General features: G+C 38.6%; 1 protein-coding gene across 3 annotated transcripts in view; it reads right to left on the reverse strand.

The window, feature by feature from the left end:
- wake (ankyrin repeat and fibronectin type III domain containing protein wide awake) overlaps nt 1–26051 on the reverse strand; it is a 727887-nt gene that overhangs the window by 130592 nt on the left and 571244 nt on the right. The window contains exon 1 of one of the 3 annotated variants that reach the window (XM_083110522.1): nt 8768–9092. The exons of the other annotated variants lie outside the window; for them this stretch is intronic. The gene's annotated coding sequence lies outside the window, so the exon portion shown is untranslated. Of the gene's footprint in view, nt 1–8767; nt 9093–26051 lie in introns of those variants that run through there. 3 annotated transcript variants of the gene reach the window in all.

Here is a 26051-nt window from a genome sequence, read left to right on the forward strand (position 1 = left end):
TTTCCGGATGAATTTAAATACGGTCCAGGAACCTCTTATCCGGATGAATTCAAATACGGTCCAGGAACTTTTTCGGATGAATTTAAATACGGTCCAGGAACTTTTTCGGATGAATTTAAATACGGTCCAGGAATTTTTTCGGATGAATTTAGATACGGTCCAGGAACCTTTCTCCGGATGAATTTAAATACGGTCCAGAAACCTTTCTCCGGATGAATTTAAATACGGTCCAGGAACTTTTTCGGATGAATTTAAATACGGTCCAGGAACTTTTTCGGATGAATTTAAATACGGTCCAGGAACCTTTCTCCGGATGAATTTAAATACGGTCCAGAAACTTTTCTCCGGATGAATTTAAATACGGTCCAGGAACTTTTTCGGATGAATTTAGATACGGTCCAGGAACCTTTCTCCGGATGAATTTAAATACGGTCCAGAAACCTTTCTCCGGATGAATTTAAATACGGTCCAGGAACTTTTTTTTCTCAATGAAACAATACGCAATTTGTACCGAATGTAAATTGTGCTAGAAAAAAGGTTCCAGTCCTGTTGCGGAACCCAATAGAATTTATTGGATCCTGGACCTTCAACAACCCTGATACAGGGGAGAACTTTACCAGGGGCCGTGCGAAGCTATGGAGGGTTTAGTCTTTCCAAATTTAGATTGTTCGTGGAACAGGTGGTATAAAAAAATGTTTTGAAAGAAAGCAATAAAAATTGTCCTCTTTCAGTCATTTAAATATAGTGAGGATAATAGTACTAAGGATATGTTAATTTACTTCTGTTTTCAATGAGCAATTAATGATTTTTAATATACCAAATCTCTAATTACATTTTTGTATTTGCTTCTGAGTGAAATGCTGTTATGGCCACATTTCTAATAAGGAGGAGAAGGGACTGCAGATTTTTTGTTTTTACATTTCTTGCGAAAAGTATTTTAAACAAAGACGTTTTCATTAAGTTTCACGTGGAAGTAGTTATATAGAAAGCGGGAGGGACATCGAAATTAATTTCACCCTCCCCCCGTCAGTTAGTTACTTTTGAAAAATATGCGTCCCTCCCCTTGGGGGAATTCGTAATGACATTGTAATGAAAAATTCAGATCTGAAAACTTTCATCAATAATGTTATTAAATGGATTATACGTTAATCTTAGAAAAGGTTATGTTGGGTGGGTGGGGGAGCGAAGACCTGAGGGATTCAATTTCAAATCTTCGTAAATCTTACCTCTATAAACCTCAGTTTTCAATAATAATGCTAAATTACTTAAGAACTGGTTTGTTTAATTTTTTTCCGAAGCGTTTCATTAGAAGAATTCTTCAGCTTAGGTCGTGACATTTAATTTAATCTGTTATTGCTGCCCGTGTTGCAGTAGCGTGTAGTCTTCGCTATCTGCGAAGCCTGAAGCCTACAGAATAAAATACAGTAGAAAAATCGGTCAGAAATTGTAAATAAGATTATTCATTTCAGTGAATTATGATTGTGTTTCTGTAGTTGGCAACCTGACGTTTTACGAGTTGGCAACCTGGCTTGTTGAAGACGCCGGAAACGATCAAATGGGTGTGTCTAACCACTTACACGTCGAGTTTACGCGAACTTAATCTTCTCCTTTCCTCCATAGCCTAGGACCACGTGACATAGTGAAAGAGCCCAGCTCTTGGACTCAGCATACGCCACTGCCTACTAGGTATCATTTCTCTACACTGCTCTGCCCTGAGTGGTCACCATTTCGACTCTTCATCGATGCTTTGCAGATCGAGACCAGCCATTTCATATTTGGGGAGTGTTGGGTGGTCAGCTGCAACCCAGCTCCTGTACACAAGATGCTACTTGCTCACTCGTTTGACAGAGGCGTTGTACGAGTTCTTGTAAGGTCACGTTGTGCACAGATAGGCTAATCGGGAATAAACCTGTGCTGTAACGTAGGATCGGAACCACTATGCGCCTCCACAGAGTATAAAACTCGGAACCCCTTGATTACAAGGTGCAGATGTTACAAAGATTGTTAAACGTCAAGGAACCAATACATTCTAATGTGTTCTATTGGGTTCCGCTAAGGGACCGGAACCTTTTTTTCTCGCACAATTTAAATTCGGTCCAAGTTGCGTATTGTTTCATTGAGAAAAAAAAACGTTCCTGGACCGTATTTAAATTCATCCGGAAAATAAGTTCCTGGACCGAATCCAAATACTTTACAGATAAAAAAAGTTATTTACTATCTAGAACCCATTTATGGACCGGAATTCAATTTATTTAAAATTCCTGGACCTTTAACAACCCTGGATGTTATCACTAGGGAAGGGAACTTTAGGTAAATAAATGTCTTTTTCTGCGATAAGATAGAAGCCCTCGTTTTTGCAAAAAATTCTGATCATAGCCTTATATGTCAACACAGCAAATTTTATTTTACATAAAAACACATATTTTCCAGTGTTCCGTATGTAAATACATATTTTGCGAATTTTCATTTTAAAAACATAAAATCGCTCATTGACTTCAGCTACCTCGAAATCCTCGAAGGAAAAAGGTTTATTCTCCGCACCTCTTTCATATCGAGTGTGTTAGGTTTGTTTTGTCTTTGAACACGCTCCCTGGCAGACTTCTGGCGCCTCGCCTACGATCCTATTGGGGGAAAATATTACCCCCCCCCCTGGATCTAACGCAGAAGTGCTAATGTCTAAATGTACAGAATTTTTTGGGAAAAATCAAGATTTTCAAACTTTCTGCCAAATTGCACGTGTTTTGGAAGGTGAAGTAGAGGAAGAGGAAGCTTTGGAAAACTTCAGCGTTAGTGGCATTTCGTGCTTCAAATATGCAAGAATTGTTTCTTGTGACGTGGGCGATCTTTCTCACAATATAAGATGCTTTTTAGAGATAATCGTCACAGATTTACAATGGAGAATTTGGAAAAAACTATGGTGACACTCTGCAACTCTTCCAAAAAATAGCTCACTAAGAGGTAGGCATTTAGAAACTGATTTCAGGTGTTAAAAATGCATGTAATATTTTGTGTTTGTAACCAAATGGTTTTTATTTTTGTCACATATTTTCCTGTTTTTATTACATATTTTCAACATTTATGACACATAAAAAAAAATATTTCTGAGTTTTTTAGCACATAAAGTTCCGTACCCTAATTATCACTACGCCATCGGTGAGGGCAGGGGTGTTAACTAAATGTTACTACGATGCGTGAACATGATTTTACTCCCTTGTAGGGACAGCAGCAAAATTCCAATTTATTTCTTCCTTTCGGTCGCTAACAGAAGACGTGCGTATTCATACGCTATTCTTCACGATACGAGGAAAGGAGACATTAGCCCCACCGAGATAGTTCTTGTCAGCATTTCTTTTCGAGTGAATACGAGCGATCACAAAATAGAAGCCAGTAATTTATTGTTGTTCACACGTTATCACGAAGCCCTTCTCTACATTGTAACTCTTGTAATGAAGAGTAGCAAATATCATGAAAAGAAAATAGTCATAACGAGACAGAGAAAGGTAGATACGGTATATAATTATTCAGGCAAATATTTCTCTGCTCTCACTGGTAAGACATTAAATAGGACAACATCGTACGCATTTTAAAACATTTCCCCAATTGAAATCTATAAAAATGTATGTACCTAGGTATGCATGTATCAGTATGTATGTTTGTTCTGGCATAACTCTCGAACGCCTGGAGCGATTTCAACCAAACTTGTTACACATATCACTTACAATCTGGAAAGAAATACTGTGGGGGTAAGACACCTCTGGTACCCCTAAGGGTGGGGATGGGAAGGGGTGACATGTAAAAATGGTAAGACACCCCTGGCACCCCTAGGTTGGGGTGGGAAGGTAGTAACATGTAAAAATAGACGAAAACGACAGATATTAGTGGAATCCATAGTTTTCGGGGTCACTTAGATGAATAGTGACACCACGAATGCCGTCCAACTCCAAGTTCATCAGCTATCGGTATGAGGGGTGAGAGGGGTTGAAAAATAAAATGTAAAAAACGTCCTACATTAGTGTCGAATCCATAGTTTTCGGAGTCGCTAAGCTAATTGGTGGCATTGAGGATGACATTTGAGAGAGAGAGAGAGAGAGAGAGAGAGAGAGACACTTGCTTTCTTGAGCACGATCAACACGGCACAGGGGTGGATTTAAGCTAGCCATGTTTCTCCCACGGACAACTTTAATAGAAGATTGGGATAAATAAATAGCCGGCAACGCTGGGCAATCAGCTGGTATGTTTATAAATGCAGATTAATTTAAAGTTAGAACAGTTCCAATGTGGCACTAATTTTTTGTGCATTTATTTTTCGCAATTGCGATATTGCCGAAATCTGAAGTGCATAAGGTCTTTGGCAGATTTAGCGGGAGGGGTAAGGTGGCTTGTGCCCCTTCCAAACTGGATGAATAAGTATTGTAAAAAGTATAGATGGCATTACAATCAATAAAAATGTTCGAGAAATCTTTTTAATACAAATAAAACAAAAGTCTAGCATAAATATATTGATCGGGGCTAGTTTTACTAAGCGATTAAAAAAGTCAACATCGGAAATCATTCCGGGACCTGTTGGTTACAAGGCAATAACGTTAACAGGTTAACTAGTGACACAAAGTGAATTCTAGGTCAAATATATTGTATACGGCTATCCGATGTTTATGAAAGTGTCACCTGACGAAATTCATTCTCAAAATTATATCTTACTTTATGTAATCGTTGTTAATACGAACAACGCAGAACTATTTTTACCGATGATAGTATATATGAATGGATCCTGGGGTTGGTTTCCTGGAGGAGGCACGTTGTATGCGGTGGTTCGAAGTCTACTTCACACGAGCACAAATTGGATCTAAAACGAGCACCCATAATCATCTTGATGTAAATATGATATAAGCTTGCTTTTAATATCTAAAAAGCTGTGCTCTTCCAAGGGGGAAAAATCTACATCTGCCTATGTATAAGGTTAAAAGTAGTGTTGGCGATATATCGTCCAGACGATATACCGGGACCCTGAAAAAATATCGTCCTGGCGATATGAACTAGACGATATATCGTCACGATATTTTGGCGATATATCTCGTGTCAGCGATACATCGTCACGATATTTAGCGATATATATCGTGTCGACGATATATCGTCACGATATTGGCGATATATCGTCAAGATATTTTGGTTATATACGTATATCGTGTCAGCGATAAATCGTCACGATATTTAACGATATATATCGTGTCGACGATATTGGCGATATATATTGTGTCAGCGATATATCGCCACGATATTTGGCGATATACATCTTGAGGACAATACGTATATCGTCACGACATTTGGAGATACACAATATATCGCCGATATCACGATACGGAAAAAATATCGTATAGTATCGTGTGTGACGACATTTTGTTGGCGATATCTCGCGATATCAAATTTCCGATATCATCCATCCCTAGTTAAAAGTTAAACACTTTTCCATACATACCAAGTCGCGAATTGTAATAACGTACGTATTTTTTTTTGTTTTTTAGTTCCTCGCAAATTTCTGCACCTATTCTGTAAAGAACGCTACATATATCGTAAATTTTCTGCTACGCGAGTCTTACGTTTTCGATACCATGCTGACAAAAAAATAACGTTTTAGGAATTCAGTAATAACAATTGCCACACAAAGTGACTAGTTCACTGCACATTGTTATTTCAATAAAATTTCCGCTTCTAACAATTTTCCAACAAACTACTATTTTTTAATAAAGTTATGCCCTATCTAAAAAAACTGTTTGCTTTTATGGAAAAACAGAGATTAAAATTGCATGCGATGCAAACATCACGAAATATTCATACTTCCAGAAGTGTGCCTGGGAAACAGGGGAGTTGACCTATTTTTAGTGGTCACATTAAACAGATCAACCCTTTTGGTTGGTTGGTCCAAGTTGTACAACTACACACCCCCAGGGAGGATTTATAAAAATCCCTAGGTTATTATCTTTTGTTTTGTGCCATGCCGACATTATTATTTTAACACCCTGTTTTGTTAAATAAGGACACATCTGATCAGTGGTGCCAACCCCCTAGGGCCTATGACGCACTCCCCCCTTAAAAGGTAAAACATTCCTCCTCGCCTCTTTAATGCCGAATTATTTACTCTAATTATTTTGTACAGACCAAATTTGCGGAACAATATAATACAGAAATACGTATTTTAGTAATATATGTTTACTTTCGATATTGTTTACAATGTAGATGTTAACATGAGTATATTGTACCAGGGTTAGCCTAAATGATTCATCATTAGTTTGACATTGATTGAAATGACATTTTACATAAATGATAACTTCTGACATTGCAAAGTTGTTGCAGCAAACTTATTGATAATTTCCTTAGGCTCACGTCATTGTTAGTGTACTGAACCTTATTCTGCTTGACTAAACTTGTATTAATGAGAACCACACGTCCCCCCTTCCAAATCCATTCTAAAGGCATAAAGAGATGGTGTTCCATTTCAACCCCATCGCAGCGATCACTCATATGTAGGCAGTAAAACTACACATAATAACCATAACCAAAAATCAAACGAAATGCCCCTTCCCCCCATATTTTGTGTGAAGATATGTAGAATTGGTAGCTTAACTATAACATTTTGTCCCCCAAAAAAATATTTCGGGAAAAATTTGCTATCCACAAACACGTGTAACTTCTTTGTTTCGTCATTTTTAACATTACGTATCTGCTTCGCAGAACATTCTTTAAGGTGTATTCACGTTTTTTTGATCAAAGTACTATCAATTTTTCACATTACGAGTACTGCTTCCTTTTCGTTTCTTCGCTTCGGTGAGAGACAATATGGCGCGTACAGCTTCGTAGATCATCGCGCGTCGTGCTTGTGTTTTGTCGATTTTCACTGGGTATGCAGTGTTTCCAACCTTCTTAACCGAAGAAAATACAAACATAGTTAAAATACGTTGAACCATTGACGATAGCCCTAAGACACATTACGTAAGGTTAGGTTAAGTTTTAATTAGGTTAGGCAAACATAGTTAAAATTCGTATAACTAGTTAGGTTAGGTTTAGTTAGGATAGGCAAACATAGTTAAAATTAGTTTAACTATGTTTGCCTAACCTAACAGAACCTAACCTTACGTAATGTTTCTTGGGGCTATCTTGAATGGTTCAACGGATTTTAACTGTTTGTATTTTTGGTTGGAAACACTGCATAGCCAATGAACATCGACAAAACACAAGCACGACGCGCCATGATCTACGAAGGTGTACACGCCAAAGGCTATTGTGCGTCGAATTAATTTTCAACAAAAATAATGAATTTCCGCTATGACACATTCCCACATGACAGAAAAACACCTTCCACATGTTCAACAATGCTAGAGGAACTAATTTCCGTAAGGTTTCTTCTGTAAAAATGAAGAAATCTGTTTGTGTATAGTAAATATTTACCAAATTTTCATGACGCAGGCGCGTCACGAATCTCTCCTATGTGGGCACCCCTGCATCTGATTAAAAATTATTAGAGATATGATGTAAGAAGTTATTTAAACGCTAGCAACTCATTCCTACTGCCTTCTTTCACGAAATAAGCAAGAAAAATTACTTGACATGTTAGCTTATTTTGCTAATATCACTTTATTAACCCTGGAATCAGACTGTTGGGGTCAAGTCTGACCCCAATTTTTTTTTAAAAAAAACAGCCGCATCTCGAAATTTTTTCAACAACATATACGGCAGCCAGTGTTTCCCGTGAATTATTGGCTGTTTTTGTTAGTGGGGTCGAATTTTACCCCAGTGTCTGATTTGTGTGAGGTTATTTTTTGTACTGATTAATGTAAGAAAGCATGTTTTGTAAAATTGCATTGTTTAATGTAGGTACCTTAGGTTGTGAAAAATATACTGTAATGCAACAGTTATCAATTGGTGTCATTTACTGACATTTCTGAGCAATCTTCTTAAAGTTTTCATTTTCATATTTCTTCCCTTATGTATTTTTTGTTATTTCCTATAAAACTGTAAATAGAAGGTTCAATATGTTAATGTAGGTACCTTAGGTTGTGAAAAATATACTGTAATGCAACAGTTATCAATTGGTATTATTTACTGAAAAATATATATAAAAGCTAACGAAAAACAATTAGGGGTCAAATTTGACCCCACAGTCTGATTTACATTATAAAAATACAGAGTCTGAACTGAGGGTTAAAGAATGGTCGATGTTTTTTTTGTCACTTCTGCCCCTTTAGCGTCTAATTTTTGTGCGCCCCTTTGTAGCCTAGGATAGCCTAGTGGAATATCCCTCCCTGCACACCCCTTCCTTTAGTATACATTCGACAACCCTGGACTTCTCTTCACGTTACTGTAACTTCTTTTGTGAATAAAAAAATCGAAATGACACACGCATTTAGCAGGAATGTGTTCCTTTTCATTCTTCCAATCCATATTCAAAGTAAAAATGGACATAAACGGCAAACATTAGCTACAAGAACCTTATCGAAAGCCATCCAAAAGTCTTAGAGCATTTATTGCTGGTAAATGTCATCACATTGTTACATGTCCATTTTTGATGAATTTGACAGCAAGTGCACGTAAACTAGTATTTAAATTCTCCCTGTCATTTCAAACGACACACAAGAACGTAAGCAGGCTAACCGAACAGTACCAGAAATGTTATTCTGTGACCCATTGCACCGTACGCGAGCATTTCTAGGCCATGCGCATGGTTAAGGGTGCAAAAGAGCAACAGGTGGTGAGAACCTGTCGGCCAAGAACTCACCTGAATCCTGCTTCCATCCAGAGAAAAAGAGTTTCCCACTTCTCACGTCGTCTTCAAACGCACAAACACACACGCACACGACATCCGAATGCACCTGGAGCACCCTGTCCTGGCCGACACGGTCATCTTGTCACAAACACAACAAACATGAAGTCCATAGCTGGTGCTGAGACAGCTTACGTGCCAAGCGATCGCCTTTCCGTCATGTTTCTTTTGTTTTTTCCCAGTTGTCTGCTAATAACGGGCGAGCGGGGTCAGTGCAAGAAGAGCTCAAGTCGAGCGCGCTGTTTGGGAACGCTGTGCGGTTCTTGCACGGAGACCTCGGGGATCGTTTCTCTCATAGGTAGGCCTGTGTAGACCCAAAACAGACTTTCTTTACGTCGTTCTTTCCTTAGCCTCGTACCCAGGTGCGCTTCGGTAACAGTCGAAGGAATCCGCGGAGGTGGTGCTGTGCAGTGTTGCCAGTTCCAAGAAGTTGGCTTCCCTTATGTGGTGTAGCGGGTTGAGCCATCACCCCCTGAAACTCAAGGCCATTTCGGTCAACAACCTCCCCTTCGTGACGTAGGGACAGGCAGACCCTTGGGGGTCAAGGAAAGGAGGGTGAAAATTCTCCACACCCTGCAAAAATGCTACTTAGTTGAGCTTCTAGCTGTGTACTGTGAACGTGTGCTTTTACAGGTGGATGTGCTTTCGCCTTACATTTAGTGTTCTAGTGGGTTTTCTTTTCTTGTTTTTTGTACAAGAAGTAAACTTTTGATGGCATCATGCCATTTCGTAGTTGTGTGCCATATTATAAAGGCAATTACGACAATGAGTCAACAGTGACAACTATTTTCGTTTCCAAACCATCCAGAAAGCCGAGAAAAATGGATTAGAGCTATCCACAGGAAATATTTTTCACCAACAAAAGCTTCCAAGGTAATTTCAAGTAGCTAGTATAAGATGCATGTTTTGTTTGAAATGGCGTTTTCAAGTTGCCTTCGTATACTCCTAAACAGCTAGCAATTCCTCTCCTTCGTTTAAAATTATTACATGAGTAATTAACTAGACAAGAATCTATGTTCTATTCATTCTTATAGACAATACTACTTTTCTCTAGACGTAGTTCTCTCTATGATATTCCTCCACGTGCACATACTTTACACTACATTATGCTTAACTTCAATAAACGGAAACACACCCTTGATATTTTTATCTCTTCTCTCTAATATTTAGTTGGGTAATAAATAAAGACAATCTAGAATAATTTTGTACTTTATAAAAATGCTACGTTGCTTTTCAGACTCTCTATTTTAATCACGATGATGATTACAACAGTGAATTGATGAGATATATTTCATCTTCGCTTATGAAGACAAGGACAAGTCAAACTTTTCCGATTCGAAAAGAAACCGAGAACGAGACATTCATTTCAAACTCGTGGCGAAACCGAGAACGGCTCAACATTTTTGCAGTTCAATAAGAAACGGAGAACGAGACAAATAATTGCAATTCGAGACTAAACCGAGAGTGAAACATTCATTTCAAACTATCTCGATGCGAAACCGAGAAAGACATTCGAGAACGAGACAAACATTTTCACCTTAATACGAAACCGAGAAAGACATTCATTTCAAACTAGTAAAAAACCGAGAACGAGACAAACATTTTCATCTCGATACGAAACCTACATTCAATTCAATGTATGACAAAACCGAGAACAAGATACATTTTCATCTCAATACGAAACCGAGAAAGAAATATATTTCAAATTATGAAAAAACCGAGAACGAGACAAACATTTTCATCTCAATACGAAACCGAGAAAGAAATATATTTCAAACTATGAAAAACCGAGAACGAGACAAACATTTTCATCTCGATACCAAAACCGAGAAAGGCATTAATTTCACACTATGAAAAACCGTGAACGAGACAAACATTTTCAATTCGATACGAAACCGAGAAAGACATTCATTTCAAACTATGAAAAAACCGAGAACGAGACAAACATTTTCATCTCGATACGAAACCGAGAAAGGCATTCATTTCAAACTATGAAAAAACCGAGAACGAGACAAACATTTTCAATTCGATACGAAACCGAGAAAGACATTCATTTCAAACTATGAAAAACCGAGAACGAGACAAACATTTTCAACTCGATACGAAACCTACATTCAATTCAATGTATGACAAAACCGAGAACAAGATACATTTTCATCTCAATACGAAACCGAGAAAGAAATATATTTCAAATTATGAAAAAAACCGAGAACGAGACAAACATTTTCAACTCGTAACGAAACCGAGAAAGACATTAATTTCAAACTATGAAAAACCGAGGACGAGACAAACATTTTCATCTCGATACGAAACCGAGAAAGACATTCATTTCAAACTATGAAAAAACCGAGAACGAGACAAACATTTCCAACTCGATACGAAACCGAGAAAGACATTCATTTCAAACTATGAAAAAACCGAGAACGAGACAAACATTTTCAATTCGATACGAAACCGAGAAAGACATTCATTTCAAACTATGAAAAAACCGAGAACGAGACAAACATTTCCAACTCGATACGAAACCGAGAAAGACATTAATTTCATACTATGAAAAACCGAGAACGAGACAAACATTTTCATCTCGATACGAAACCGAGAAAGACATTCATTTTTCAAACTATGAAAAAACCGAGAACGAGACAAACATTTTCATCTCGATACGAAACCGAGAAAGACATTCATTTCAAACTATGAAAAACCGAGAACGAGACAAACATTTTCATCTCGATACGAAATCGAGAAAGACATTCATTTCAAACTATGAAAAAACCGAGAACGAGACAAACATTTTCATCTCGATACGAAACCGAGAAAGACATTAATTTCATACTATGAAAAACCGAGAACGAGACAAACATTTTCATCTCGATACGAAACCGAGAAAGACATTCATTTTTCAAACTATGAAAAAAAAGAAAATTTAACACGCTTTTGATGTAATTGTATCTTACTTACAGGGTGGGAAATAACCTTTTGCTAGGGGTCCACAGTAAAAAGTAACAACAATTAAGAAATTATGGTAATACCAAATGTTTACTACGCCAATTGTGGTTACAAAAACAAAATTAAAAGTTAGTATGTCCGCCGTTTGCTTCTCTCACAGCACTAAGACGATCAGGGTAGGAGCTCAGAAGATTCGCAAACAGTCCGTATTCCATTCCATGTCACGGATGACTTGTTCCAGATGTGCAAGGAGTGTTGGCCGGGAATAGCAGTCCGGTCCGCGTTCCACTATCATCAAGGACTCAACTGCGTCCTTCAGAATAGCCCCAAAGTGCTCCGCTTCATTCAGGTCCGGTGATGCACCCGGCCATTCAGAACTGCTGAAGAAGTCAATGCCACTTCGCCGAAGAAGGTCTTGGTTTTAACATTTGCCTTGAAGCAAGGTGCTTTGTCGTGAACTAACTTTTAATTTTGTTTTTGTAACCACAAATGTCGTAGTAAACGTTTGGCATTACCATAATTTCTTAATTGTTGTTACTTTTCCCTGCAGACCCCTAGCAAAAGGTTATTTCCCACCATGTACATTGTGTAATTGTGCTTGATTTTTGTGAGGGGGCTGTTTAATTTAGGAGGGAAGAATCTTTGCGTTTAATTGCGTGAGATTATTCTGAAATTCTAACATTTTGCTTAGAGGTGATTTATTTTGTATTTAATCTGATTAGTTTTGATGTAATTGTAGCTTACTTACATTATGTGTTTTTGCCAGTAAATTTGAGAATGAGCTCATGAAACTTATGTTCTTGGTGTTTTAATTTCAATCAGACGTTTTGAGGTAATGACATTTCAGAATGATTTTATTTTTTTATTGTGATTTTAAAATTTTAAGTCGGTAGATGTAGATCTAAAATGACCTAATGGAATATAAAGTCAGCCAGGGCGGGTGAATTCATGTGACACATGAATGACTTGGTCAGTGAATAAGTTAGAGCCATGCATTGCAGCTACGTTAAGAGAAGCTAGTAATTACACTGTGCACAATTTTCTTATCTTTAAAAACAAGATTTTTCTGCCTGTTTGCTGCCTTTCCAGGTTAAATGTGTCAACGACAATGAATGAATAAATGTGCATGCCTTAACTTGTTTAAATTAATCGCTGACTGAAAATCTGTATATCCTCCTAAATTGTATCTATTAATATTTTTCTTTTGAATTCGTTTCAATGCTAAGATCAAAATGCAAAAATTGTGCGTACATAAATGTAAATCACTACATTTGGAAGAAAAAATTAGATGTTCGAACTTATCTAGTACAATGTATATATTACTTTATATTTTGGTATATTAAAATAATTGGTATTCATCAATTTGTATATCCACTATTCTTGTTTAACAACATTCTGCTGAACATTACGTAGTAATTCTTTCCCGCTGTAGAAGCAATATACGGAAATGCTGAGAATCGAACAGCTCTGGCTACTGCTGGAAGGGTCGGATCGGCGTGACGTCACGCGGCAAGGGAGTGGCCTTCTAGCTCTAGGGGGTGATGGTTGAGCGCATCGGAAGGGGAGGGGGGACAAGACTGTCCGCCGACCACCCATGGAAATTGACATAGTTTATTTCAAGATACAAAGAAACAAAAAGCTGGTTATTTTTATTGTTAATTTATAAAATTCAGCTAGTTACTAAATCGAACAGAATAACCGAAGTAAAAACTGCCTTAGAAAATAGTGTTAAAATACAGGATCAGGCTATTATTATTATTTTTTAAATTTTATAATTTAATGAAAATGATAAATGGTTCCACAGTTTTCACAATTCTAAAAATTAGATTGATTTGCTTTATTTTACTTCGCTTTTTGTACAACTTTTGGCTAATTTGTAGGCCTCCCCGATGGCGCAGTGGTAGCGTTGTTGCCTTGTAATCAAGGGGTCCCGGGTTCGATACCCGGTGGAGGCACATAGCACAGTGGTTCGGATCCCACTTTAAACTGTAGGTCCAGTCCCGATTAGCCTTACTGTGCACAAAGTGGACTTAAAACAACAATTCAATCAATCAATTTTTGGCTAATTTGCGAAGCTGGGGATGAGTGACGATGTGATGAAATTGATGAATGGACACTCACAAACATCCATGCCCAGGCCGGGATTCGAACCCGGGATCCCTGGCGTCGTAACGCAATGTCATAACCAGTCCACCACGAGGGCCGGCTCTAAAAATTAGTTTTATGTTAGAGGTCAAAGAAAGTAAACTTTATGTCTAAAATTTCTCATTAACTTTTAGCCTTTCTGTTGAATAAGGCATGTATAAATATATAAATATACTTCTTTTTGCCGATGACTGTAAACTCTTCACAGAAATCTCATCAGAACACGATGCTTTAATCTTACAGCAAGCTCTTACAGAACTGCTTGTGTGGTGTCGCCAGTGGAAACTTCAATTGAATCCTAAAAAATGCTCCTGCCTCACCATTTCCCTAAGAAGAAACAAACTCGAGTCTGCTTACTATCTAGAAAACAATCCCATCAAAAAAGTTTCCTCTCAAAAAGATCTCGGAGTTATCATCGACGAAAAACTAAACTTTAATGAGCACATTACGAACACTACTAAAAGAGCAATGCGTCTGCTCGGTCTTCTGTACAGGTTCACTGAAATACAAAACCAATCATCAATCAGCATATTTTACAAATCCCTTATCTCCCCCATTCTTGAATACTGCTCTCCTATCTGGACCATGGCTTCAAAAACAAATCTTTCCCGGATGATTCTGTTCTCAACTTTTTCCTCGCCATTGCTCGCCACAGCATACCTTCTCTGAGGCACCTTCAGAAAACAGACATTATGTCTGTCTTCAATATCCAACCACCACACACTCGTCGCGAATTAGCAGACATGAAATTCTTGCACAAAATTATGAATGGTAAAATTAAATCCGAATTTCTGCTCAACAAATTTCATCTACGTGTTCCCACACGGCCAACCCGCAACGTTAAGCTATTTCACAATCCCACCACAAGGCTCTCCCTTCTACAGCGGTCTCTTTTCTATAGGCTTCCTCACTCATATAATAACCTGCCTCCAAATGTGGACATATTCTTGCCAGAAAAAAGTTTTAGAAAATTGTTAATGACATATGTATAATTTTGATTTGTTTTCACTGCCATCTTGTACTCTATTTTGTTGTTGTTATTATTGTTGTTTTCCTGTTGTTACTGTTTCAGTGTAAAATGGTCATTCAGTACTGTATCTGAAACTTTAGGTAAAATAAATAAATAAAAATAAATAAATAATAACAATACAGAATAACTATGCATCTTCGTAAACTAACTGCATGAAATGTCAAAGATAAGAAAACAGTTGCATTGTATGCTCACTCATCTGCTGAATCGAATTGAAAAGTCTCCAGAAGATGTAATAATAAAATCTAGTTTAATTTTATTAGATAATAGTTATTATTGTTGTAACAATCATAACCATGGTAATAATTATTGATATTTTTCCACTATTCAAGTTTAATCAATTGCCTACCCCAGTGTGCGAATTAAAGGGGGGTGCCGGAGATATCCCCCCACCAAAAATGTTATTCCCGGCGAAAGAAAATTATTTTTATACCTGCCAGTGATGTTTTCCCTCCCTTCAAGGAAAATGTCATTGAGAGCATATAATATACCATTTCTTTACCATGTAAAAAGAACAACTGAAAAATAATTTGTGTCCATTAATGGTCCAGTCATCAAGTATATCCCTGCCGAAAACTATGCAACCGTATGGATTACAGAAGTACACGAAAAATTCAATATGCTGACCAAGGCAGTAATTTATTTTATTATAAAACAAACTAAACGTAACGTTTCAACCTTCTAGCAAGGTCTTCATCAGACTCTGCACCAAGTACAAATGTAACAAGGTACAAGAACAGGACGATATATGTACACAAACATTAGTCTGGAGGGGAATATTATGAATAAATATGGATAAACTCCTGCCACCAAATTATTCACAAAAGCCAAATTTATGGCCAATTTGGCACTAATTTTACCCTTACACAGTGGCGTACCCACGGTTTTTGAAATAGGGGAGTACGTATACTTTTTGTTTAGTAGTCATTCCTCATGTAGCCATTTTTACTCAGTTTGGTGTCTTTTTTTTATTTTTTTAGAAAGACTGTACCAGAGAGAAGGGAGTTTATGACCCCCTCCAACCCTCCTTGGGCAAGCCACTGTCCTTGCATACCCCCGACGAAATAACTGTTGATGAACCCCTGTCTGGGTTCCAAAACTGGAGGGGGCAAGGACAGTTTGAAGTGGGCAACTGCCCCCACTCCCTCCCCTAACCGCTGACACTGACCCCTGCTATAATTTCCAGTTTCATGCAACAGGTGCAAAATAATCCTCATGCACTCTCGTAAAGCCGAAGTGAAAAACAAACAAGAAAAAATCAAGATAGTAACTTTTCTGCAAAAGCACTGGCCACCCTGCACGCCGAAACGTGCAAACCTCGTAAAGAGGCTTTCATGTGGCCGGTTTGTTCAGGTGAAAACGCAATAATAATTTCTCTCCGCCTCCCTAACCAAAGTTTTCCCGAAGCGTTCACGCACAGTTGGAAGCTACACGCACCCGTTCTCGCACACACGCACGCGTGGAAATTCTACACGGCAGCAAACAGAGAGGGGGTGCGTTGTCGGGAACCATGAACGGAACCAGGAGCAGCGTTGCCAAACTTCCAAAACAAAAGCAACCGTGGCGAAGGTCAACCACCTTGAGACTTGGTGGAGCAGTGTCGTCGGCGTATGTGGGTTAATCTGACACCAGATGGAAACTGGGTCGTGGCTCACGCACTCCCTGTAGGAGTTGGTCGTGCGTGGAGGAGGTTAACGGAGATTTGGATGCATTGAGTGAAGGCCCCAGCACCTGGACGGATTACGGGGAGTGGGGGCAGAAGGGGCGCTCCACCCGTAGTCATGTGAAATCGTCAATGAAAGTTGAGACATACATTTCACTAATGTGCATGGGCGGAGTTTCAGCTTTTGCTTGGGGGGGTCCAGACTCTGGGAGAAGCATATGATTTTACGTGAGGGTTGTTGAATATCCCCTAGCTTAAAATGGGTCCGGAGACCTTCCCGCGGAAATTATAAAACAACAACTTAAAAACACTGAATTTTAGGCCTTTTAGATTTGAAAATGTTAAATTTCCTCGCTTAAGTAAACAAATATTAATTAGTATATTGGTTGTCAGTTTTAAAAGAAGCAAAACAGTACGATTGTTGCATTTTGCATTTCATTAATTTTTTTATTGATACAATACTCGTATTACTTTTAAAAAGTTACGGTACAATAAATAGTAAGCTTCAGAAATTTGAGAAAAATTAAATTGAAAAGTTATTTTGATGCCTCAGCAGTAACTGTTGACTCAACACAAAGTCATTTTACGTTTTTCCTTCTTCAAACTGTACACATCAATCAAATCGTCTAAGACCCGCTATTGCGGCGCAATTACCGCACATGCCATCATGCCAAACGTCAAGATTTGCGGAATGGCTTCATAACAAAAATGTAGTAACTGAACTTAATCATGTGTTATTTTTTTAGTCTTTTTTTAAGTTGCGGGGGCCAGCCCCCCACTGGCCCCTCCAGAAATCCGCCTATGATAACAGACGTTCCTTGATTCCGTTATCGCATCCAGCATGAACAGATATTAATTGAAATGTTGTTTTAAGCCCACTTTATTCACAGTTAGGGTCATCGGGACTGGACCTACAGTTTAAAGTGGGATCCGAACCACTGAGAGAGAAACAGACAAACAGACAGACCAGGGTAGCTACTCTAGGACCATGATAAAATTCAAGTATAATTCCCGATTTTCAAGGCGAACTTTCCAAAAATTCAAGCAGATGTATTCTCTATTTCAACCTTACGTATTACCGCCTCTCAACATCCACACACAAATATCTTCATAATATAAAGGATCTATGCGATTCCAACATCCAAAAATTATAATTCAATTAAACGGTATACGTAATATAATTAAAATATTTCATTTAAGGTGCTGAGTTTCTATCTACAAACTGAGGCGCGACCACGAATTTTTGTCTGAGCGGGCGGGGAGAAAGTACCATGATAAACGTACTAATACTACTAATAATAGTATTATAACATTATTATTATTATTGATTTGTTTTATTTTACTTCGCTTCTTGTCCCACGTGTGGCTAATTTGCGAAGATGGGAATGAGTGATATGATGAAATTGATGAATGGACAGTCATCCACGCCCAAGCCAGGATTCGAACCCGCCGGGACCAACATTGTTGTTGTTATTATTATTAGTAGTAGTTGTAGTATCAAAGACGTTATTATCCTCGTAAATTATGCAAAAATGGGGTAGAAGTTGGTGCTAAACCATTTGTGTTCGAACAAACCATTTCAAGTATTTTTTCTCCACACGGCACAGTAGTTCGGATCCCACTTCAAACTGTAGGTCCAGTCCCGATTAGCCTTTCTGTGCATAAAGTGGACTTAAAATCACAAATGAATCAATCAATTTTACAACAATTTTCATTTAGATAGTTCGGCGCCCAGCGCCGACTCCCGCCGCCCCCTAGAAAAGAAAAGCAGTAATTGTAAGCGAAGCGAACAAAGAAAATTTTACGAAAATAATTTTTATTTGCATAAAATGTGAATAGGTTTTGGATTAGAAAAAGTTGTAATCTTTCACGTCTACGGAAAAATTCAACTAGAATTCACGCATAATTCCCGGAGCCAATAATTCACGTAGAATTCCCGGAATTCAAGGAATTCCCGATGATATGCGGAATTCCCTGCAGACAGACAAGAGAGAGAGGGATATAGAGAGAAATGGAAGAGAGATTGAAAGAAATAATGGTAGGAGGAGAGGTAGAAAGAGAGAGAAAAGATAGAGAAGTTAGAAAGAGGATAGAGAAGAAAGAAAATGAACTGAGGGAGCGAGATTGAAAGAAATAATGTGATAGGGAGAGAGACAGGGACAGGAGGAAAGATAGAAATAGGAGAGAGAGAAGACAGAAAAGGAAAATCTCTCCTCTTTCTTCATCTCTTTTCCTCCTCTCTCTCTCTCTCTCTCTCTCTCTCTCTCTCTTGCTTGCCGACCTCCGTGACGGAGTGGTTAGCACAGCGCGCTATGGCGCCAGGGATCTCGAGCTCGAATCCCGGCCGGAGCATCGGTTTTCTTTGTGACAGTCCCTTCATCGTATCATCACCCATCCTCATTTTCAAGATTAGCCAAAAGTGGCAGAAAAGCGACGCTAAAAAAAATAACTTCCATATGCTGTTCTGTTCAACTGCGCAATCAACAATTCTTCAAAAATGGACACAATAAAATGCAGAAACCCGAAAGGGTTCTTTAATGTAAAAGCCTACTTTTCTAGCCAAGAAACACAAAAAGCATTTTAGTGTAACTCCTCAGCCTACTTATGACATATTGCATAAAATTATAAAACAAATCTCGAGTTCAGCCAAGACCATCTTAGATTTGAGGAAGGTGATGGTTCAGCCCAATCAGTCTCTCAAAAGTTGGCACCACTGGCTAGGACACATCTATCGAATGTCAGAGAGCTCTCTGTATGTAGCGTCCAGCTAAACCCGTTATGAAATAAAAGATGCGAACCAGTGAACTCAAACTATGTGAGTCAGAATTTCCTGTTCTGTACAATCATGTGCTGTTCATTGTTCTCTATTCGGTACTTTATTTATTTATTTATTTATTTAATAGAAGATTCCAAATACAGCGTTAGCCATTTTACATTGGAACGATTTTATAGAACATAAGGACAAAAATAATAACATAATACAACAAAAATAATAACATAGAAAAATTACATGTGATTAAGAGACTTTAACTTTCTTCTAAAACGGTCCAGATTTTCAAAAATGTCTATTTGGCTTCGTAGATTATTGTATTCACTGGGAAGCCTATGGAACAGAGAGCGCTGGATGAGGCACAATCTCGGCTTCTGAGAAGCAAAAAGTTGAGTGCTTTTTGTTGAGCGGGCAGGCACACGAAAGCTGAATTTCCTGAAAAAGGGGGGCACTTCTGATGTTGCCATTCACTATGTTATGTAGAAATATATGGTCAGCCTGTCTATGTCTCTCTTGAGGAGTTTGGATATTTATTCGGTGTCGAACTTGGCCAGGAAGAAATTTAGGACGGAATTTAGTCTATCTGAATTTGAGGGGCATGCCATAGACCAGATCGGAGAACAGTATTCAATTTTAGGTGACACAAAAGATTTGTAAAAGGTGCTGAGGGCAGTCAACCAGTGATGTGCCGTAGACTATAAGTTTACGTCTACATGCGTTGTCTACACGTAATCTACGCGTAGATTACATTGGGTTGTAGTTTACGTAGACTACGCAGACAATCTAAAGTGCATAAAATTAATTTTCAAGGGTTTCATGAAAGGGAAAGTGACATTTTCAACTATATTGGTTCCTAACGAAATGAAAAGAATCCTATTTACAACAAAATTTCTTTATTCTTCTATTATCAACTATGGAAGAAGATAAATAGTATGCAAAAAAACAACAACAGATGGCAGTCGTGAGGCTAGGGTGGTCTATTTACCATAAAACACTAGAATATTTCCTATATTAGGTTTCTTCCTAGGTGAGAAATTGCTCGAATTTGGACGAAAGAGTATGAAAAGTTCTCTACACACATCAGCAACTGATACGCAGCATAATTTTCTTTTAATTCCACGGCGCCCTTTGTTAAGTTATACCCTTTCGCCATGTTGTTTACATAGATTACGTCATCTACGTGTATAAAATAGTCTACGTGTAGAATGTAGCCTATCGTTGTTTACGCGTAGACGCACATCACTGCAGTCAAGTTATGTCTGCGAACAGTTCTTTGGAGTGGAAACGAGAAGTAAAGATCAAGTTATTAACAAAGACGGGAGGGAACTGGTGCAACTTTGCGAGGCGATGAATTTAGAAATACTAAATAAGAAATATTGCGGTGATCGGCAGGGGGAATTTACGTTTGTGGCACAATCGGGTAAAAGCGTTATCGATTACGCAATTTTCTCCAGGGAACTATTAACGAAACCGAGAGACTTCCAAACAGGAGAAAGAATTGAATCGCATCACTTTCCAATCATTTTGTCTCCGAGATCGGCAACACGGAGGAGGGGGGAGGGGAAGTCGCCACCAGAACAATACTGAAATTTAAATGGAACGAGGGGAAGGAATGAGGGAAATTATGGGGGGCGGAATTACATCTATGCTCAAAGCACATATAGATAGCGAGATAGAAGTGCGGTTAAATTGTTGCAGCATAGTCTAACGAGGGCGGAGCGGCACATGCGAGCACAAGAAACAAACCTTACGAGGACGGGGGGTGGTATAATGCAAAAGCACGCAAAAGGTACTGCAAAAATCTCTGCGAGAATACCGCAAGTTTAACAGCGAAGATAGAAAGTTTGTTTACTTAGAGCAAAGAAAAATTACAAACAAATCTTGGAAGAAGCGAGGGAAGACTGGAGACGCAAGAATACGCAAATGATGTGGCGATGGAGAACAAAAACAACGGAGAGACGTGGGCAGTCATGAAAAGATTAAGGAGGGAAAGGGAAGAGGGGGTGACATTGAACCAGCAATCTGGGAAAGATATTTCGAAGAGTTGTACAGGGGGCCAGAGATACAAAACTGTAGGAACGCTATCTTTCACCGCTTTCTAGGTACTTATACTCCAATTCTGGATGAGGAAATTAAAGCAACAGACGTGAAACAGGCAATAAACAACCTTAAAAATGGGAAGGCGTCAGGGGCGGACGGGATTTTGGGGGAAATGGTAAAAACTGGCCTAGAAAGCGACGACATGGTAAATCTAACAACGAGATTGTATAATAATATCTACAGTAAATGTACTTTTCCGGATTGCTGCAGTGAGTCCATTATTTGTCCTATCTACAAGGAAAAAGGGGATATGCAAAACCCGAACAATTACAAGGGGTATCTCTACTCCCGGTTATGAGCAAGGTGTATACCAGTCTGTTATGTTCGAAAATTAAGAAGTGGGCAGATATCGTTGACATATTAACGCCGTTACAAACCAGTTTCCGGAACAAATGTAACACAATAGACAACATATTTATATTGCAAACACTGATAGAGGAACGGCTAAGGAAAGAAGGGGTTAAACTATACGAATTTTTTGTCGATTTTCGCAAAGCTTTCGACAGTAAACAGGGACAAACTATGGGACAAACTGTGGCACATGGGAATGTCAGGACTATGGTGAACGCGTTAAGAGCGATATATAGGATGATGAGGGCACAATTTCCCTTTCCAATGGGCAAAATTTCCCTTTTTGGACCAATTTTTAACTTCACCTAAGCAAATCATGCAATAATAAAAAAACGTAAAAAAGATAAAGTGTTCCCCTGTGCATGCATCTGGTAATGATGGAATATCTATAAAAATGATTAAACTGTTATTACCGCACATCTTACGTCCCCTGACGCACATCGTAAATTTCTCATTCCGGACTGGACAATACCCGACCAGCTGGAAGACAGCACGTGTTGTTCCGATACCAAAGAAAAAAGTAATAACGTCCCTGAATGACCTTCGACCAATAAGTCTCCTACCTATATTTTCCAAAATCACTGAAAAAATTGTTAACAAGCAAACTCGCAAACACGTTAATGACCTAGATCTGCTTCCGAAATGTCAATCCGGTTTCCGTCCCTCACACAGCACGGCAACGGCTTTACTTAAAGTAACTGACGATTTATTACGATCAATCGACAAGAGAATGGCAGTAGCGTTAGTATTACTGGATCTCACTAAAGCCTTTGACAGTGTCCATCATGACCTGCTCTTGAGCAAATTAAAATACTACAATTTTTCACCTCCCGCTCTTCGATGGTTTAGGTCGTATCTGAACAACAGACAACAGAGAGTATTCATAAACGCTGCCACACCCCCCCTCTCTCGCACCCTGCCATTGGAAACTGGTGTCCCACAGGGATCCATTCTAGCTCCTCTCCTCTATACCATTTTTACAGCCGACTTACCTACCGTAATCAATCACAGTAAAGTTCATTTTTACGCAGATGACACTCAGCTACAAATTCCTTTTCCACCGAAATCGCCGGATGCAGCCTTAGCGTTACTCAATGTTGATTTATCCAACATAAATACCTGGTGTAAAAGTAACGGTCTAAAAATAAACCCACAAAAATCAACTTTCTCTCTTATTGGTTCCCGAAATAGTCTCTCTCTGATAAATCCTAAGGAGAAATGCATCAAACTAGACACATCTATAATCCCTTATTCAACAAATGTGAAAAATCTAGGCGTCATTTTCGATGAACACCTTAACTGGGATATTCATGTACAAGAACAAATTAAAAAAGCTTACGCCGTGCTAAGATCGCTGTACAGCTTTAAAGAATGCCTAAAAACAGAGATTAAAATGAGACTAATCCAATCACTTATCTTTCCTTTACTGGACTACTGCGACTTAATTTTCGGACCAAATCTATCCGTTCGAAACAAAACCAAAATCCAGAAAGTCCAAAATTCATGTTTTCGTTTCGTGTACCATATAAGAAAATACGATCATATCCTCCCAACCCTAAACGCAAACAAAATGTTGAACATGACCAGACGCCGAAAATTACATCTGTGTTGTTTTATTCATAATCTCTTACAAACCAAAACACCTAGAAACCTATTCCAGAAATTAAAATTCAGAAGGGAAATACATGATTACAAAACAAGGGGAAAATCGAAACTTGAACTTCCAAAGCACACACTAGTGCTTTTCGAATCATCATTTACGTATTCAGCTGCAAGAGCGTGGAATGAACTTCCTCCTTCCATGACGTCCCTCACTAATCGCAACAACTTCAAAGACAATCTAAAAACTCTATTGTTAAATGAACAATATCTGTGTTCCAGCACTCACGAATAATAGCTCGCATATCAGAACCAACTTCCTAATAACAAGTATTTTCATCTTCATTTTGCTTGTTTACTTTTCCCCTTACATGTTGCCAACCCTTAACAATATTTTGTCCTTTCTCGCATATTAAGAACATTTATATGTTTTTTTTTTACACATAACATTAATATTAATTTGTATTATTCTTAACCATATCACACCAAGCACAATTGTGTCAATTAATTTGTGTATCCTTGTGTATTTGTTTTCAATCTTTTTATTATTATTTTTAGTGTGTAGACGAGCCTTTGTTCTCAATTTTGTATTTGTTCTTTTTGTGTCTTCTTTATGTTTCTCTCTTTCTTCCTTGTTTGTTATTGTACAAACATTTAGTAGGTAGAATGTATTTAGTATGTATATGTACCCATCGGGGTTAGGTGGTAGAACAGCCACAGGCTGAACCTCGCCCTTTAATAAAGGAAAATTGAATTGAATTGAATAGCACCACGACATGAAGGCGTATAGGGGGTAACGCCCCACACTTTCTTGATCCGGTCGTGATTGGGGGTGATGTGATCAGCATCCCTGACCGCCTTTACCCCCCAGGGTTCCCCCAGGGTTCCCCCAGGTACCCATGTTATTCGACGCTGGGTGGCCGCCGGGGCCGCTTCCAACGTTAGAAAAGTTCCCGGATTTGAACCGGCCGGGGATCGAACCCGGGACCTTTAGCATGGTAGTCAGACGCGTTACCGACTGAGCCACCGCGGCCTGCAATAATAATAGTAATAATAATAATAATAATAATAATAATAATAATAATAATAATAATAATAATAATAATGAGTATTAGTAACGGTAGTAGCAGTAGCTGTAATTATTATTATTATTATTATTATTATTATTATTATTATTACTAGTGTTGGTGGTGGAAGCAGTAGCAGTAGCATATGGTAGTAGTATTTAGGTTGGTCCATGTCCGTGTGAATAAAGAATGTTAAATTTTTCACATAGATGTCACTTTCATCGCTTCCTGATCAGATGTCTCAGGTTTGGATCCTGGTAAGGAATCCATTTAGTTCTTAATCCTCATCGTTACTATTATCCGAAAGTGCAGAAAAGCTATGTACTTAACAAAAATATAAATAGATTAAAGCTATATTCAAGGGAGCGGAAAAAAGAACAGAAAATGTGAATATGAAACTGGAACTTAAGACATCTGACTACATTATTACAGTATATGTTAAAATTTCCCTGAAATTGTGGTATTTTTCATCGAAATTCCCTTTTTCCCTTTTGGCTAAAATTTCGGTCCGAATTTTCCTGCAAAAGGGAAATTTCCCTTCATGTGGCAACACTGGTTCGCGGACGACGTTGTTCTGATCTCGGAGACGAACGCAGGGCTGCAAAGATCGCTTGGCGGGTTGGAAAACTTAAGCCGTGACTCTAAGTTAGAAGTAAACGAGGCCAAAACGAAAATTGTTGCGTTTAAAAATGAGTATGTGTACGGGAAGGGAGAGAAGTGGATCTTTATGGGTCAAGAACTGGAAAGGATCAAACGTATAAATTACTTGGGTGTAACGATCACTATGACAGGAACATGGGCGAGACACTTACAAACAGTGAGGAGGAAGGCGCGAGCTGTAACGGACACAATAATGGGAATAACAAGAAACTGCAAAACTATGAAATGAGCTTCGTCGATAAGCTATATCGAGCCCTATCAATATCTTCCGTTGGGTATGGGTAAGAAATCTGGGGAGCTTATGGGGAAAACATAATTAATCAAATACAGTGCAGCTACTTTAAAAAAAAAGCCCTACAATTCGCAACAGGCACCGCTACGAGAACTTGGGCTTGCGAGGAAGAACAGCAGACTAACGTGGAGAAGGGTAAAATATTGGGCAACTCTTATAAAAGCAGGGGGAGACAGTATCAAAGGGAAGGCTCTCATACAACAAGTAAGGGGAGGGGAAATGGGCTCGTGGGCAAAAGAAGTTAAAGGTAAACTATTCGAAATCGGGTTGGGATGGGTATGGGAAGAAGAGCACGTAGACCACGGAACACGAACTCGTTAAACAGCGACTATAAGATATAGATCGGCAAGAAATAATGATGGAAACTGCAACTACAATATCACTAGACCTCCAGCTAAGGGACATTTGGGATTGGGTCAAGCAAATTATATAAATAAAGTAAGCAAGAGAGGGATTAATATTGGTGAGACTGGGGGTGGAGACACAGTGCGCTGAAAAGAGATGGAGGTACATACAAATGTATAATATGTAAGGGGAATGACGGGACGGATCATCTGTTTGCATGCCCGGGAACGCGCGCCCTGCAGGACAAATGGCTGGAGGGTGTGAGAAAAGA

The sequence above is a fragment of the Lepisma saccharinum genome, chromosome 24 (genome assembly GCF_977018435.1).
Source record: "Lepisma saccharinum chromosome 24, izLepSacc3.1, whole genome shotgun sequence".
NCBI classification, from domain to species: domain Eukaryota; kingdom Metazoa; phylum Arthropoda; class Insecta; order Zygentoma; family Lepismatidae; genus Lepisma; species Lepisma saccharinum.